Source organism: Manis pentadactyla, chromosome 5 (genome assembly GCF_030020395.1).
Source record: "Manis pentadactyla isolate mManPen7 chromosome 5, mManPen7.hap1, whole genome shotgun sequence".
In the NCBI taxonomy this organism is placed as follows: domain Eukaryota; kingdom Metazoa; phylum Chordata; class Mammalia; order Pholidota; family Manidae; genus Manis; species Manis pentadactyla.
Genome location: NC_080023.1, coordinates 96758658 through 96776834, shown reverse-complemented (window position 1 = coordinate 96776834; position 18177 = coordinate 96758658). Strand labels below are relative to the sequence as shown.

The 18177-nt window shown below is 36.6% G+C and overlaps 1 long non-coding RNA gene across 1 annotated transcript in view; it reads right to left on the bottom strand.

The window, feature by feature from the left end:
- LOC130683941 (uncharacterized) overlaps positions 1-17920 on the bottom strand; it is a 44470-nt gene extending 26550 nt beyond the window's left edge. Inside the window, exons 1-2 of the long non-coding RNA XR_008998076.1 lie at positions 17870-17920; positions 11308-11392 (exon numbers count right to left, since the gene is read on the bottom strand). This is a non-coding gene — a long non-coding RNA (uncharacterized LOC130683941). The remainder of the gene's footprint in view (positions 1-11307; positions 11393-17869) is intronic.
- Between the last annotated feature and the right edge of the window lie 257 nt (positions 17921-18177).

Here is an 18177-nt window from a genome sequence, read left to right as displayed (position 1 = left end):
AACCAGACAGGAAAAGAAATGCCCTATGAATGACATGAATTGCTTCTGCCATGTCAGATGGCTGATTGACAATGCTGAACACTCTTGAAATTGCCAGATTGCTAGGTAATAAAATTAAATGAATGCAGCACATGGTGAGACTGGCCAGAAAAGATTGATGGAGATACCAAGTTGGAGTTTTTCCTTTCCTTCTAAAAGCCAAAGTACAGTAATAACTGAAAATACAAAATAGCTTTTTCTTCCCATTGCTCTCTAAAGTAAAGTTTCCAAGAACTGGAACATGGTTGACTAGCTTGTTATTATTTAAAGTCAAAATCAATCATTTTTAATGCTGTGTGTTTGTTTATGTGATGCATGTATATACAGACACACACATAATAAATATGATGTGGCTGATATAGGTACAATTAAAATTTCACCCAAATCTTCTCTCTATGATACAATTCCAAAATAATGTATTAAGGAAAGAAGTCAAATGTAAAATTAATCCTTTATTGCAAATGTGTTTTGACTATTTTTCTTTTGACACATTATTGTCTGTTTTTGGGACGATACAAGAATTAGTGAAAACATGAATTTGAGAAACTTGAAATGTAGTCTGCTTATGGGATAGTCCAATATGAGATAGAGAGTAAATGTCTAAGAGGAGTATGAGGAAAAGATTGTGGTAATTCAGACAAAAGAGTTTGTGTGTGTGTGTGTGTGTGTGTGTGTGTGTGTGTGTGTGTGTATGTTGGTGATTTGGTGAAAATTTAAGTTGAACCTGAGAACTCAAACATGTGAAAATGGGGACATAAAGACATTTCTGTCATTTACTAGGACATGGAGGAATGGATACAAAAATAACATATATGAAAAATATTATTGGAACTCAAATTTTCTAAGAGGGTAGAAATGAAATAGAGTGGTGGAATTAGAGACAAGTTTGGGTCAGATCCTTTAGGATTTTGAATTTTTAAGCAATGAGACTAAGCACTATTCTGTGGGTCATGGGAAGATGACAATGCCTTTAAGGATAAAGGAGTGACTCACCTCCTTTATCCCTGGCATCAGGAGGCAACTTTGACAGCAGTGGTAGGAATGGCAGGGAGGTAGTGAATATGCATTTTCTTTTTTTTTTTCAAATGACAGTGAAATAAAGATAATAAAGAGGGCAGAGACTTGGTTAGAGGGCCAGGGAAAGGTTTTTTCAACTCTCTTTTGGACTGAAAGGTATGAAGTCACTGTTGTCCCTAAATAGGTGTTAAGTTGAAACGTATCACCATCAGATATAAGATGGAAAGATTTAGGAAAAGATATCCACCAAGCAAAGGTAGTAATAGTCCTCTCATATGCAAGTCACACATGCATGCAGATTCTCCAAGATGGCAGAAGGGAAAGAGTTGAAGGAGCTGAAGGAGGATGTTTCCATGTTGGTGGGAGCATCTGTGAATTTTCCCACTGCTCTTAGGTGAGTCTCTGGGTTGGAGGTGAGAGTTGAGAATGAACTAGAACCACTTTAAGTTTCAGCTAAATGGTACCCATTCCCCATTTCAAACCCAGAATTCTGAGGGCCTGCAGTCGAAGGAGAAATTTCTCAAGCCACAGTCGTGTGTTAACAATAGATTAGGAATGGCAAAGTCAGTGTCTTGGTCGGGGAGTTTGACGACCGCACCCTGAGTTTTCTAAATCCTGAGCCCAAGTGTCTGTGGAAAGCAGCTGAAGCTTCTCTACAGGAGAGGTTGGAAGTTAGCTGAGGAGACATCATAATAGAAAATGGAGTGAACATTTGAAGACCATGACTGGGCCGCAGATATCGTAGCAGAATGAATGTAATAAACGCCATGACTAGACTTCATGATTTCTGCGACTGCTTCTGCCCCTCACCGGGACCACTACCACCTCTCTGTGCATCTGGTGTTCACACTTCCAAAGGAAAAGACATAATTAATTCCAATGGAATTTAAGTGTAAAAATTATCAAAATGTGGTATCTGAGAAGAGACCAATGTAAAAGTATTAAAAATAAGTAATCTCCAGCACTATAATCCACAAGCCAGCGAAATGCATGTTGTAAACAAATAACAGACCAGTGACAATACAGAACTCCACTATGGGGAGACCACCAGATGTGGGAGCAAGTGACACCCCTGTGGAAGTCACTAAGGTGGCGCCCAACTATCAGTGCGGGCCAGTGTCTGTGATGTTTCGTCAGCATCACACAAAGCACTGAGATGAGGCTTGATGGAAATGACCACTGGGACATATACATCTTATAGAAGTTACAGTTTACTGATGCTGTAAATACAAAGGATACATTCTGAGGAACTCTTGCCAGGAGATATGAAGCTGGATGACATTCTGTGAGTGGGGCTTCTGTAGCCCACTTAGTCCTCAAGGGAACCATGCTTTGACTGTGATGTTATTCAATTTTTTCAGGTGAGGTCCTGCCCTGATATAGGAAGCCCAAACTGGGTTTTACCAAATCTTTCATACCCTAACAGCATCACCCTGAAACATTAGGATATTTATGTATCAGTTACAAATACTGCCTTTAGCAAATCACATCACCTCGCTTCTTGATTTGGGGTTCATTTTCTTACTACATCACCTGTGGCCATTTCATATATTGTCCAGAGATTACACAATGTCTAGACGTCACACAAAGGATATCACCATTGCAACTATGTAGAAACATGAGTAGAAAAATGCCTAATACCTAGTGAATGCTCAATAATAGATGCATGTCTTCCCAACTGGATTATCAGATCCATATGGCACAAATGATAAATGTTATGCACTTTAGTCACCATGGTAGAAAATTCATTTTGGAGATTAATACAGTGATATTTCCAGCTTCTCACTGTTGGAGCCCCACTTACATTTCCTCCTATTAACTGCATCCCACATACTAGAAACTTCAGCCTGTTGTCAGTGTCCCAGCTCCCTTCACACATGACATGCTTCTCTTCTATTGAATTTTTTTCTCCACTCATCTCCTACTTAAAACCTAATCAAGCTCAAGATTTTGCTCCAATTGGGCTCTAGGTCAACATAATTGAAGCTATTAAATCAAACACAAATCCATCCTATGTTTAATTCACTTAACAAAGTATTTTAAAATTAATTTTGGTAAAATAAATAACATTTCTATGTAATGAATGAATTTTATCCTTTCATAATTTTTGCATATATATTTGTATTTTGCATACTTTTGAATATTTCAAAATTTCTTATTCAATTTACCTAAAGCACCTCACCCTTGATTTTATAAGAAGTTATATTATTCAATTTAATGTGTTATATTGACAACTGTGCTTTTTTTTCACTCATTTAAATATATTTTCTGGATATTTTTGAACATTTGCATAAATTTTTAACCAGGATTCAAATTAATATTGTATATTACAAGTATTAATAAAAATTTTACTTCACACAAGACTCATCAAACTATCCCTTCCATGCAGCCTTGAATAATCTAAATGATTTTTGTGCAATAAATTTCATTCATATTTAATGAATAATAGTACCATCTTGAATAATAAACACAGAAAAGTTATAGTAGATAATCTAGGATATTTCAGAATACATTGAACAAATATTTTTATTAGACTATATAAAGATACATAGATATAAAATTATACACATTTACCATAGTAGAAACTATAAAATTTATATTTTTCAGTATATTTTATATAGTCCATAATATATATTATAGATTAAAGAAAATTTAGAAAATGAAAGTAAAATGAATAATAATAAATAGACACACAAACCATGCGAATCACTCAGAACTTTTGGTTATTTTCTTCCAGTTGTTTCTCTATGCACAGGGTGCTTTTCTCAATGTAATTTAAATCAGTCTATGCACATACACATAATTCTGTGTCATGCTTTTTAATACTTATACTACTTGTTCTGCACATTATGTTTCCCTTAAATATAAATTTTATTGGCAGCGTCATAACTTAATACCTGTAAACATTCACAGTGAGTGGATGAATCAAGAGGTATTTACTGAGGCTGAAAGACTGGCAGAAAGGCTAGTTCTTTCTTTTAATTAGATTTCCTTCTGACCTTTAGCCCTCTAGTTATCCAAACGGAAAATCTACTTTACAGAATTTTAATTTTGAATTTATTCATTAAATAATCTATCCACTTATCAGATTAAAAAATCATTTTAGCAGAAATGAAGGCTTTTGTAAGAATGTACTGAAGGGTTACAGTGAGGGTTTGGTAAAGTGAACATATCAGAGACGTACATATGTATCATGACATTCAGCATAAATGATTGGAAAACACACAGCAGTGCAGGCTGGGGTCACGTGATGTATCATCTGAAAAGTTTCTGACATCAGACACTTGAAGTTAAAGCAATAATTATGCAATTAAATAATGCAATCATTTCACACAATTCCAAAATTAAGTTGAAAATGCACGGCCAAGTAAACAATGTGATGTGGCGACTAGGGAGAAGGGTGGGTTAGATCAGGAAGCTTTGGAGACCCATCTTGAACCCAGTGAAAAGAAAGGAATGACATGTGATGAGCCAGAGAAGATACATTCATTTTAGTATATACCCCTTTTTAGATTAAGTCTGATTTGTAGCCTTTAGTTTCCAATATTCTTTTTGGACTCCTATTTTGAATCATGCTTAATTTTTTCCCTCAAAAAATCTTTTCCACCTTCCTTAGAAATAGGGCAATATTAGTCATCAATTATAAAATTACAGTCTCAGAGAACCCAGGATAATGCCAAGCATAACACAGTCTTCTACCAGCTCACACCTGCATCTCGTATTTGGTCCCAAAGTTTACTTACAAGTGTTTTATTTTAGTTGAATACATATAGTACTTTTTCCCCCTACGGTTTTCAAAGAGGCAATGCAAAGAGGTTAAGAAGGTAAACAGTACATTTTGTTTAATTAAAAGTCTTTGTTGGACCACATTCCTTAGTAAAAACTACAACACTGAAATTTTTCCAGAGACTAGAGGCTGTTAGTCAATATCTAAGCTGGGAGGTACTTGTTAATCAATAGTCAAGCAGTACCAATGTTTCTGAGAAACAATTAAATCTTTCAACCCACTTTTTATTCCAGTTGCCACATCCAAGGAAATATTTACGTGAAGAGATAAAAAAAACTAGCGAATGAGGAAGAGTTCCTAAAGAACTGGGGACAATCTCCTATTGTAGTGTATAATATATGTCCTTATGCCTAAATCCAAGGAGATGTCTAACATTCCCCCTTCTTAAGACGCAAGAGGCACTCATCAGCAGTGCAAAGCAAGGAACATACATATGTTTGTTTTGGCTTTAGTGTTTTCTGGTGTTAGTGGATAGAGACTGTTTTTATAAGAAAGTGGTATACTGCCTGAGTTTTCAACATTTGTGGGAAAATGTGCAAAAAGACATAAAAACAAAAATAGTACAGCAGGAGAAAAACAGTCCAGGTCAGTTTTTTATTCTATTTTTAAAAATAAATATTGAAAACACCTCTATGCTTACAAGTTAACCTCTGAACACAATAGTCAAGAATGCAGAGTAAGAAGACAGGCATAGCCATGCTCAAGTAAGACTATGAACAAAATGCAGCCTTAAACAGATCAGAAGTTCTCTCTAGATGAAGACAGCCCAGGTAAAGGCACAGGTATATATGGATACAATATATGACAAAAGATACACTGCAGGGAAAGGAGGGAATATTTAATAAATCATACTGAGAGGAATAGCTAAGCAGAAGAAAAAAGAAGTTGAATCTCGACCTCACAATAAATACAAATCTAGTTCTAGATTAAAGTCTTGAATATAAAAGGCAAAACCTTAAGCCTTTTAGAAGAAAGTACAAGACAAAAATCCCTTTGTTGTTTATTCCACATAAGAAAGGATTTTTTTCAGGGGAACACAAAGTACTGCCCAATGAAATTTTAATATATTTGCTTATTTTAAAAGTAAGAACTTCTGTTCAATAAAAGATATTGAAAAGAACAGAAAAAAGAAATTACAAGCTACAAACCATGGTCAGGCATTTGTAAGACATATAATTGGCCAGTGATTCTTAAACAAGAATATATAAAGAAAATGTTCAAATAAGTTTTAAAAAGAAAAAGCAATCTAATAAAAGAATGAGTAAAAGGCATGGACAGACATTTCCCAGAAGAAAGATGAAATGATTAATAAATAAATGAAATTATATTCAAGTTCAGTAGTCAAGGAAATATAAATTAATACCAAAATGATTAATGTGTGCTAGACCAGGAAAAATAAATACTTTGACAATCCTGAGCTTTGAGGAATTTGTAGATGAACATGAACTCTTATACACAGGTACAAATATAAAATGACAAAACCATTTTGGAAAACAATTTAACATTATCTTGTAATGATATTTATATAGCCTGTGAAACATCAATTCAACCCCTTGCTATACACTCTAGGAAAATACCCACAAGTGTGTTTCAAAAGAAAAGTGCAAAAAAAGTCTATCATTGTCCATTATAAAATAAATATTGAAGGTACCACCAACATCCATGAATAGAAGAATGGATGATAAATTATGATGCATTTACCCAGTAATGAAGAAGAATGAAATACAGCCACAAGCAATAAAATGGATGGGGTCTTAGAAACCTACTTTTGAATAGAAAAATCAAGTCATGAAAACTACATATATAGTATGAAACCATTTACAAAGCTAAAACACAAGCAAAACTAAACAACATGTCGTTAAGAGATGCATATATGCTTATGAAACAATTTTAACAAATAGAGAGAAAGCAATAAATGCAGACATCAAGTTACTGGTTATCTTCCAGTTGAGGTAGGAGGGGTTATAGGAGGATGCAATAGTGGAGAAGCCACTTACATGTATGTCACATGTAGTCTTATTTATTCAAAATTATATAATAATAAAAATTAGACCAAACTATCATAATAGCCTAATCACTGAGGCAGTCTAGGTGTTTATATAAGGGATCCTTGTTTGCAGTGATAAAAGTGATTTCTAATTAGAAAATAAAATAGCAATTATTATTATGCTTCAGTTAATTAGACAACTTAAATAATTGACATAATAAAGAGCCAACTACATGTAAAATATTTGGATGTATTACATCTAAAAAAGAAATACCAGTTTACAACCAAATTAACTATCATAAATTTAATAAGAAAATGGTTGGAAAGATTAGAATATCTTCCTGTAAAATTACACAGTGTAGGCCATCCTTAAAATTGGAAAAGAGCTCAGTTTATGCTGAGTTGACTATTACAGAGAATCTGCCTCTGGACGCATTCTGCTCCACCAGCTACGGAACTCTACTGCCCCTTTCTTGGCCATTGTTTAGGAAGCCCGGGGTGGGTCAGCAAAGGCAATGCTCTGTCAGAGGAAAATTGTGATACCGCTTGACTGTTGACTAAGAAGGACCTCCAGCTTAAATACTGATTCATGAGAACCTCTAGACCCTGGACTAGAACCTCTAGACTACCCATGAGTCTCTTCTGCTCTTAGACCCCATACTCCAGCTCTTCCATTATGGTCTTCGGTGGTGCTTCCAGGCAGCATTTATTAGTGTGCCCACTCCAGTTAGTAGTGCATAAATCCAAGGCAGCTTATTTAGACTTTAATGTATGAAGCATCCCCAGAGTGATGCAATGTGGAGATTGTGAGCACATGGATTAGAAATCACAGAAAAAAAACCTTCAAGTAAAATGTGGCTCTATCATAGTTAAGATCCATCAAAACCATGAATTTAAAAAATGACTTCCTTCTCCTCCTTTGAATTATACCAACCATTATAAACAACATCAATCCTGCTCATTCAACTTTTATTCACAGCTCTAACTACAGATAAGCTCCTTTTCTGAAATCATTTCAGTACATTTTGTTTACATAGATTTTTGACAAGGCATCCTGACACATGGAATGTTATCCTTTTACACATACATGTTCCCATTCCTAGAATCTTGGGATAATGTGCATCCCTTTGCATCCTCCTAAATACCCAAATCTGTGATTTATGTGGTGGGGGTACTGACTATGTGATCTCAGTTTATATTAGGCAGTATTTCTTTAATTGCAAATGATAAAAACCAAACATAAATTAGCTTGTGTAAAAATTATTACAATGTCTTGATTCACATAGGAGGAAAGTTAAGAGAGGATCTGGCCTCAGGCACAACTGGATCCAGAGATTCTATTATTATGGTCCAGAAACTTTTATTTTTCCTTCTGTTTAACTCTCATCTCTATTTTGTCTTCCTTCTTAATTTTCTCAATATGGTGGCTATAATGACCTACGTAAGCCCTCATTTTCACCACCACCCCCTTTTAAAATGTGCACGTAAGACTCATACCTACATTTCAATGACTGTTATCCTTTGTTATTTTAACACAAAATCTCATATTGCAATAAAGAATTTCTTTAAAGTACTCAGTATTATAGCAGAACAGAGTATTAAGACAGATTTTTAATAGAACCTAAATTCTTAGAAGTACCTTCACTACACATTGTCTTTTATGTTACAGCAGAATCATTCTTTTTGTGAAGCAGTAAATAGAACCTGTTTCACCACAGTCAGTTTTATGATGGTGGAGAATAATTCCCTCACTTTCCTGACTGAAATCAATATGCATCTTTGTTTTTGTGCTTGATAAAATTTATGTGAAATTTGTTTAAAATGGAATGTTTCTATGTGTTGCATTTTTCTGGAACATGTATTCATGAGGTAATTAAGAAGCAAAGTAACAATATCAGCAAGCATAAAAAGAACCCCTTTTTGCTTATGTATGATCATGTGAAATTTCCACAGTTACAGCTTAGGCTATTTTTTCTGCAACTTAACTGCTTATGTAAAACAGAGGCTTATTGCTCAAGAATTGGTATCTGTGTTTTGCTGTTGCTGCTTCTCTTTGGAGAATTGTTTTAGGGATGAAGTACAAAAGCATAATCCCGGATGGCAAATGCTGCATTTACATTGACACTGAAGCAGAGAAAGCACGTTTGCAACTGGCCATCCTGGTCAGGGCCATGAGAGCTGACGTGAACAGACTGCAGTGCACTTCCTCTCGCTAATGCCTGCTGTTGTGTGCACCAGACATCTCTCAATCTGCTACAGGGTCTAGACCTGTCTGGGGCCTCCTCAGTGAACGGATGAGAGCAGAGACAGCATGATGGGAGGACATGGGCTATCTGGAAATGAGGAAGGCAGCAAGGATGCCAGCCCGGTGTAGGGAGGCCGAAGTCTACGTGGGAAATGTATGATAAAAGCAGTCTACATGCTGTTTCTCTCCAAACGCTCACAGCAGCTCTTGGAGATCAGCAACTTACCTGAAAGGTGGGTATTTGTGCACCTTCTCTTTGATTTGATAATTGGCACACTTATCAAAACTCTATTTCAAATTATCAAAATTCTATTTCAAATTAGGCTGCCCCTTACCAGAATGTTAGTTCCTCTTGCATTTTCTTCTGCTGACACATACCTAGAATCATAGAATTCATCAGTTCAGAAGACCTGCCATGGCCAGATGGGGCCCTGAGTGCAGAGAACCATCTCCTGGCTCTGAAACGGTTGTCAGCATTCATGCAGTTACCGTGATCTGTAATCCTTCAGGAGCTGCATTCCCCTGGGCATAAGGTGAAAATCTGTACACTTCATGTAATATTTTAAGCCATCTGTCTTAAATCAGAAAACTAAAAATCTTGACAATCTTCATGAGTATATTGAGTCATGGATTACAAATACGTCAATGTTGTTAAATAACAGAACACATTCTGTATATTTCCTAATGCAAATTAGCAGCCAAAACAAAGCCACAAATTTAGCAGTTTAAGAACACCCATATTCAAGACCTTACAGTTCTGCAGGTCAGAAGTCTCAGGGACCTCATCAAAGTGTCGGCAGGGTTGCATTCCTATCTGGAATCTCTAGAGAGAATCTGGTTTTTTCCTCGTTCAGGTTGTTGGCAGAACTCAATTCCTTGTTATTATAGGACTGACATCCCCATTTTATTGGTGGCTGCTTAGAGGCCACTAGAATTCTTTTATTCATGGCCCCCTTCTTCCATCTCCAAAGCCAGCAATTGTGGGCCAAATCCCTCTCATGCTTAATCTCCCCTATGTCTACTTTCCTTCTCAGATCTTCACTGAATCATCTGTCTTCTTCCACTGAAGAGTCCATGTCAGTACACTGGAACCACCTAGGTAATCCAGAGTATTCTCCCTTTTTTAAGGTCAGCTAGCAACTTTCATTTCATCTGCAAAATCCTTTCTGCTGTGTAAGGTAACATATCCACAGGTTCTGGGGAATCAGGGTGTAGACATCATTGGGGGGCCATTATTTGGCCTACCACACATGCTTACCAAAAATCTCTTTTAAAATATTTACTCACAAAAAAACAGGTTTCTATGAAAGGGCACATATAATAACCTCAATCTGTGCTAGGAATATTCTGTTAAAATCTTCCCTTTAACCTCTTTTCCTACAAATATTGGCTATTATTTTTCCTCTGTGGAAGTGTCTGGTGTTAAAAAGGAAACGGTGGGCCCAAATGGAGTCACTTGGGCTAAATCTCTCACCAGCAAACCACGACTTAATACCCAACCTAATTGTAACTTCAACCCCCCAGGAAGGTAACCTTTAATCAGTATGGAGTTACTAGTGAGATCACTTGCTTAACAGACCCTTATTGTTCCCCTCAGGAAGGTGACCTTGTCTAAGCAATGCATATTTTTGCTAATAATTTACTTTTTCTGCACCCTTTCTGCCTTTAAAAACCTTTTCTTTTCTATAGCTTGGCTGAGATCCTTTCTATTGCAAAGGGAAAGATGTCCAATTTATAAATCACTGAATAAAGCCAATTTATGTTTAAATTTACTCAGTTCAATTTTTGTTGCTTAATACTAGTAAGGAGCTAAGTTTCTATAACCTTTGTTTCAATACCTGGAATTTCTCATGGCACACACAGAGACAATAGGACTTATTTGACATTTGTAGCTTATTACTTTACTTCATTCATTTAATGAATATATAAACCCTTCCAACAATCTTGAAAATTTCTTCTAGAAGTCACCCAGCTAATGCCATACCTTCTACTATCCCTCGTCTACTTCTTCTACTTCTTGGCAGGCATTGTCTAAGTTTAGCTATTCCAAGCAGATAGGAATCTCTGTGTTTCTTTAATGACAATAAGACTCTAAATCTTCAATTTATTATTTCTTGTTCATGCATATCATACTTTACAGTCAGGAAATATTTCCCTGTATTTAACCCAAAGAATTCCTGATATAATTTAAAGCCTTTTAACTTCCTCATTTAGGAAGCAATGGATTCTTACCTAAAAGTGTTCATGAAGTTTTATAAGTTCCTCTGATGTGTCCAAGAAGTTTCAATAACATCAAAATAACATCCACAGGAAATCACTGTTAAAAATCATATAATAATATCAAAATACATTTACTTGTCAATAATATTGTAACAAATTATTAATGAACATTACCGTTATAAGAGTAGAACTTGTTAGTCCAAATGTCAATATAAAATGCAATTAAGAGACATAAAAGTATTTTCATGCCTCTAGTAACAAAAAATGTTTTGTGGAAGGAAATATGAATTCTATTGACTCCACCACTAACTTAAGAAATGTGAATCAATACAAAAACAGGTGTTGGCTAGCTCTTATGAATTCTTTCTGTGTCAGGGAGTGTTAATGACAAGGAAATTCTGCAGTTTGGGATAAGGAATACTTAATTGTGGAAAAAGAAGGGTACTGGGAGACAGGTTAAATTCTTTCTAGTCACACAACATATGAAGGATCCAGCCTTATGAATTTCCATAGCATTTTATTTGCACTCCTTTGATGGAGCTTTACACTAACTCATGGTGTCATAATTATTGTGAATGTGTTTAATCTTCTAAACTTTGGAATCACAGGGTCTCTGATTTGCATCCTGATTTTAATCACTCTAGTTCATGCCAAACACTTAGTATACAGAAGAATAAAACAGAGCTCCTGTTCTCAGACTAGTGTGATATTCCAATTCAGTGAATATAAATGCTGTGTTGGAAATATTCATGGTTGTCTTATAAGCTGAAACGGCTAACCCTGTCTGATAGTAAAGATTTATGGAGGTGGCAACTCCAGGTGGTCTTAGCAAGCACGGTGAAGAAAGACGAGGCAGCAGGGCCAGTGTCCTTGTAATGGGAAACAACATAAGCAAATTAAAAAGGTAGGAAACAGCCTTTCAGAGCAGCATTCAGGAAGTTTACAATGTTACACAAAAGTAAAACAAGACGAAGATGGACAGGTAGGCAGGACCAGATGCGGGGTCCACAGTGTACTGGATTCTAGAGTAGGGGTCTTGGAATTTTCCCTAAAGCCTGTGTGGCTTTGGGCAATGCTGTGTGACCTCTCTCTCTGTGTCTGTAAAACAGAGATAGTGCCTACTTCAGGTGATTTTTAAGAAAATAAGTAACATAACACATTCAAAGACATAAATAGACACTTGTCAAAGAGTAGGTATTGAAAAATGTTAGCTATCTCCCTTTCTTTTGTTCATCTCATTTCTAAGGAGCCCAAGTTCATGGGCCTCTTATTGGAGATAGTCTAGTCTTGGGGAGAAGTTTCCATGGTATTGACTTCAAGCGATTCCTTCTTCACTGATGTTCCCACTGGTTCTCCATTGTTTCTGAGCATTCTTGGCGCTCACCTCTCTGGGCCCCTTTTGCTGTGGACACTGTACTCCCATGACTTGGGAGAAGCAATTTTCCTTCGAGTGTTTTCAGATGTATATGCTAGGCTGAACTCTCCACAGGAAAACGTGGATAGTTTACCCCTCAATAGGTTGTATTACTCTTTCAGATTTAAAGCCTTTCCTATTGAGAACTATAAAACAATACTTTAAGTTCTGGGCTAGAATTCACGTAAGTGATACCATACTGTTCTATCCACTTCAGCGCTGGGCATGTGTATTAGGATTTTCCCCCTAATTTAGTAGTTCCCTAAATTCACAGAGCTCCACCACTCCCTAGAAAACACACAAAGCAGAGCCCCTTTGTGCTCCCTCCCCACTACTGGACATGTGACAGAGGGTTAAACGTCTGTTTAACCTCATAAACCTTCTCCCAGGGATCTTAGGGATGCTTGGAGAAATGGAATTTGATGCAGTCTCATTTCTTATACTACAGTCCTCAGGTGAGCATGCCCGGTATATCTTTATTCTGCATATACTACCCACTGTACCTCCTCACAGATCTAGTATGCATTTAGTAAATATTGAGAGAATAGAAAACAAAGGGAGAAAGAAAGGAAGGAAGGGAGGGAGGGAAGAAAGAAAAAGAAATCTGCTCTGGTTCATAGTATGGCATTCAATATTTATTTAAAACAAATGTGTTTGATTAATGATTAATTACTCATCTCATTTAAAAATGTAAATTATCTTTAGATTATAGCACTGGAAAGGATGAATTCAGTATGAGTAGAAATTATTAAAGTCAAGTTTGTTGCTTGAGATGAGTGGTTTAAAAAATAAAGGGAAGACAATGAAGTTCAAGTGTAAGAAGTTGGAACAAGTAGTTACTTAAAGCACAGGTAAGCAGTAATTTTTAATCACTCTACATATTATAGAGCTAAATGGGGGTGAGGGAAGAAAAATAAAAACATTTTTGTGACTAAAGGCCCATAAGCAAAAATGTACACAGAGCATCTTTGAGGATACCAAGTTACCTGCCCCATGGTCTCCAGCTCTAGTAAAGAATTCACTAATCTTGGTAGATAAACTCCACTCCACTGTTCTCCACAGCCATGAATTCCAAGGTTTGGAAATTACATAGCTTTTTCTCTGAAACAAATCTGTCAACAGAGGCATTAACTTCTTTCAGCCAGGGCAATGACACAGTGACTGTTCTATGGTTCAACTGAGATTGATAATATGCCTCACCAATCTAGAGGTAAAGACTTTAGAGCACAGATTTATAGATGTAGATTCATGTGCATTTTCCAGTACCCCACAATAATACATTATGCAGTTAGTCTTTTGCTGCAAAAGGGTGGGAAGATATATTGGACCGTACATCAGTCTGAGCAGAGCAACAAGCCTTTTACTAAACATGAAATCATGATCCAATTTTTGCAATAAAAAGTGATTCAGTGATTCTCTGGCAGCATCCCATATTCAGAGAGCTGGGTGAATGAAAGAAGATTATGTACTATAGAATTAATTAGTGAAGATTACTCATAAACACAGGTTTATGGAGAATAATAGTGAGAATATCTTTTCAGAACCTTAGTTAGATTAAAAACAACCACGAAAGAAATCAAGAGACTAGACTGGAACAACAGATATGAATTTGGAGATACAATTAAATAGAAGGCCTATAAACCCAAATATTCCTAATTCTACTGTCAGAAGAGAAAATCAGGGAAAGACATATACTATTTTAGAACAATTTTTCACCTATCTATCATCTATAATTTTAATTTATTGTTCTCTGATGTTGCTTTATCTCTCAAAGATCCTGGCCTTTATAAATTCTAAAGTAAAATTATTAACTGTGAAGTGAAAGATTGTCTTATTGGTCCTATTTAGATTATACTCATTCTAGATCTTAGTGATAAGAAGTAAATATATAGATTATTTGGTTGTACATCACACCAATATAGCCATACTATTCCATATTTTATTGAAGAATAACGTATGTACAGAAAGTTGCATATTTCATAAAGTACTCATAGCCATGCAGTGAACCTGGACAGAAATCATGAAATGATCATAAGTATTCTTCAATGATGTTTTAATTATTCAAAAGATCAAAACATCCTATCTTCTATATCATCTATGACAGTAAACACTGCATAAGGCTCACAAAGCTATTGAAACTGCATTGAGCCTTCAGAACATTTTACCTCATAAATGCCTCATTAAATTTATTATTCTTCAAAGTTGTTATAATAAAACCAGTGAACTCTCTCCTTGTTATTGAATTAGAAAAATATCACAGAACTAGATCCCCAATTGTATTACGTATGCATTTTTGTACAACGTTAACCAAGAACTTTGCAGCTAAGAACAAAGCATGCTTATTATCTCACAGAATCTGTGGGTCATGCATAATTTAGCTGAGTCCACTACAAAGTTGCAATCAAAGTGTCAGACAGGACTGGGTTTGCATCTGGGTCACCTGGGAGAGGATATAGTTTCAAACTCATAAAGTTATTGGTAGCTTTTAGTTTCTTGCAGGCGACCAGACTAGAAGGCCTCAGTTTTCTCTGAATGTCAGCCTTAGGCTGTCCTTAGCTTCTTGATATGTGGTCCTGTTTATATGGCATCTTACAAGATAGCAACTTGTTTCTTCACAGCCAATGAAAGAGACAGTCTCTTAGCAAGATCCACATTCTAATATCATGTAACATAACCATGTACATCCTGTCACCTTTGAAACATTATGCTGGTTAGAAGCAAGTTGTAGTACTTTGAATCCAAAGAAGTAAATACTGGTTTCCTTACACAAAAAGATGATAAGTGCTTCTGTCCAACATGACAGAATCATGCTGTCAAACAGCCTTTTGTTTAAATAATTACATCTTCAAGTTGTTAAGTGACTGCTTGTCTTTAGGCATATTACCAATAACATTTCCTAGCATTGGATACAATTATGCAATAAATAATTATAAAACTTGACAGAATGCCTGACATATGTAAATCTTTCCAGGCAATGACTGAAAATAGAACTTAACATAGTTTATCTAGTCAGGGTAATTATATTATATTAAACTATAAATGATGCTATGGATTTTAAACAAGGAATTTCAAAATAATCAAAGCTATGGAGTTACAACTAATATAAATTAACTAGACAAAATTAACTATTTCTGAAAATATTTTAGGTTCTGAATTTATCTTACAGACCTACTGTAAAATAGCATAGAGTCAGTGCTTGGATTGCCAGGTGTTGTTGTGCCTGCTTTAGTAGTTATCCTGTTGTGGCCAAAGTGATTGAAGTTTACCACCTCATACTCACCACAACACCATATGAAGAACAAGCTGTAAAGACTAGGCAGATCTACGCAGAATATAGGGGCTCATTTTATTTTTTTATTAATGTATCATTGATACACAATCTTATGAAGGTTTTATATGAGCAGCATTGTGGTTACTACATTCACCCACATTATCGAGTGCCTCCCACATACCCCACTGCAGCCACGTTGTGGACTAGTTCAAAAAAAAGAAAACAGTGGATAAAGCCATGGGACTGGATGAATACTGAAGGGAGAGGCTGAACTATGAAAATAAATTAGAGGCATTTGAAGCAGGCTAATCTGGCAAAGAGGATGATAAGTGTCCATGACGGTGGCATAATTAAGTGGGGAACTTGTGAAGATAAAGGAGGTTTCCATGAGAGTATAGAGCAATGGATCCCTAGAACAAAGGCACCAACATTTCCTAGGAACGCAACAGAGATGCCAATTCTCAGGTCCCACCCCAGACCTACTGAAACAGAAACTCTGGGGGGTGGGGAGGGCTCTGTGTTCCTGGTGGTTCTGATTCGCTCTATAGTTTGAGACCCACTGGAATAGAGTCATGAGAACTATGAGAAGAAAAAGGAGAGGGAACAGTCCACATATTGAGTGCTCCTGAAAGCCTGAGTAAAATGAGGACTGAGTAAAATGAGAATGTACATTAGAGTTGAGGAATGTAGACGCATACACACTAGTCCCTGTGTGCATTTATTAGGGGAAGTGTAGAAGCAATAGACTCAGTAGGACGCACAAATTCCTTTTTTATTCATCATACATGAGATTAATACTGGGCCAGCTGGACAAAACATGGAAAGTGCTTCAAGAGAAGGACCCTCTCTCTATGGTCCTGCATGTATTTATAGGACAGCTGAGAAAAGTCAGGGGACTCGAATCAGCCATGTAATAATGGAAGCTGCCTGGCTAGGGTCATGGCCATGTAAGACAATAACAGGGGAAAACACATACTAACGCCACTGCTTTGAGCTGTAGACACGCCTTGTGTTCTATGAATAAGTCTACTCAGTGCTGCTGAGCCAATTTTAGGTGCCAAGCCACCTAAAAAGTGAACTGAGAGAGAAACTAGGACCATACACTAATGCAACCCAAAAAACAAGAAATAAGTCTCTACTCTGTGACCTTGAAAGCTGCACGATATAGGCCAAAGTTGGGCTACATTAGAATGAAGTAAAAAGTGTTGGTAGCTCAAAAAATGTGTGGGACCAGGACCTTTCTTTTTTAATATAGGTGATACTAGACCATGATGTTGCACTGAAGAGAGTAATTCACTGAAGAGGAATCTTGGTAATGCATTACTGAGAGAGGACACTCAAGGTAGCCAAGATGTTTGAGGATGTGAGTGGACATGAAGCCTTGAGAACATATAGAGGGAACTGCCATGAAGGTGGAAGTAGGAGACAAAAAGAAATGTGGATTTTGTAGGTTTTGCAGGCATTTATTTCTATCTGCTATCTTGATAATCTGATGGTCTGGACCATCTCCGACTAAGGGTTGAACAATGAGCTGATGATTCAAGTAGTGTTAATGGCTCTTTCGGGATCTGAACTTGGCTGTGTCACCAAACTATCCATGAAGAGAGAGCAGAGTGGCACTGGGTCTCAGGGAGTCATCAGAGTAAGGTGCTGCAGCACCAGCTGCCATCCTTGGGGACTGCACCAGGGGTTGGAGTATTCAGTGCTCTCCTCCCTGTTCGAGGCATTGCTATGCAAAGATCACCTAGGCACCAACCAGGGTTGGTGCTCCTTCTGCCAGTCCAAGTGCTTGAAAGGTGCTAGAACAAGGTGGGGATTGTTTTTTGACTCTCACACTGGAAATCTCCAGTAAGAGAAAAGAGTCTTGATCCTTATTAGCTAATGATTACCTCCATTCAGGGTACGGCTCATTTGTTCAGGTCGACATGCAGGAACAAAAGTATTCTTTCCCTCTTGACACTTTCTTCCTGTTCTTTCCTCCTACGTATACACAGAGAGTGAACAAAAGGGAAATGACAAACTGTAATAATAAGAAAATGTAAAATGTCTTATTAAGGATTCCCATTTTTGAGAATATCCTAGAGTAACACTATGTACTTTGAGTCTAATGTGGCGACAGAGCTGGAAATACCAAAAAATGATGAAGAATATAAAAGTATAAAATGATGCATTATAATCCCAGCTCTATTATCCCTTT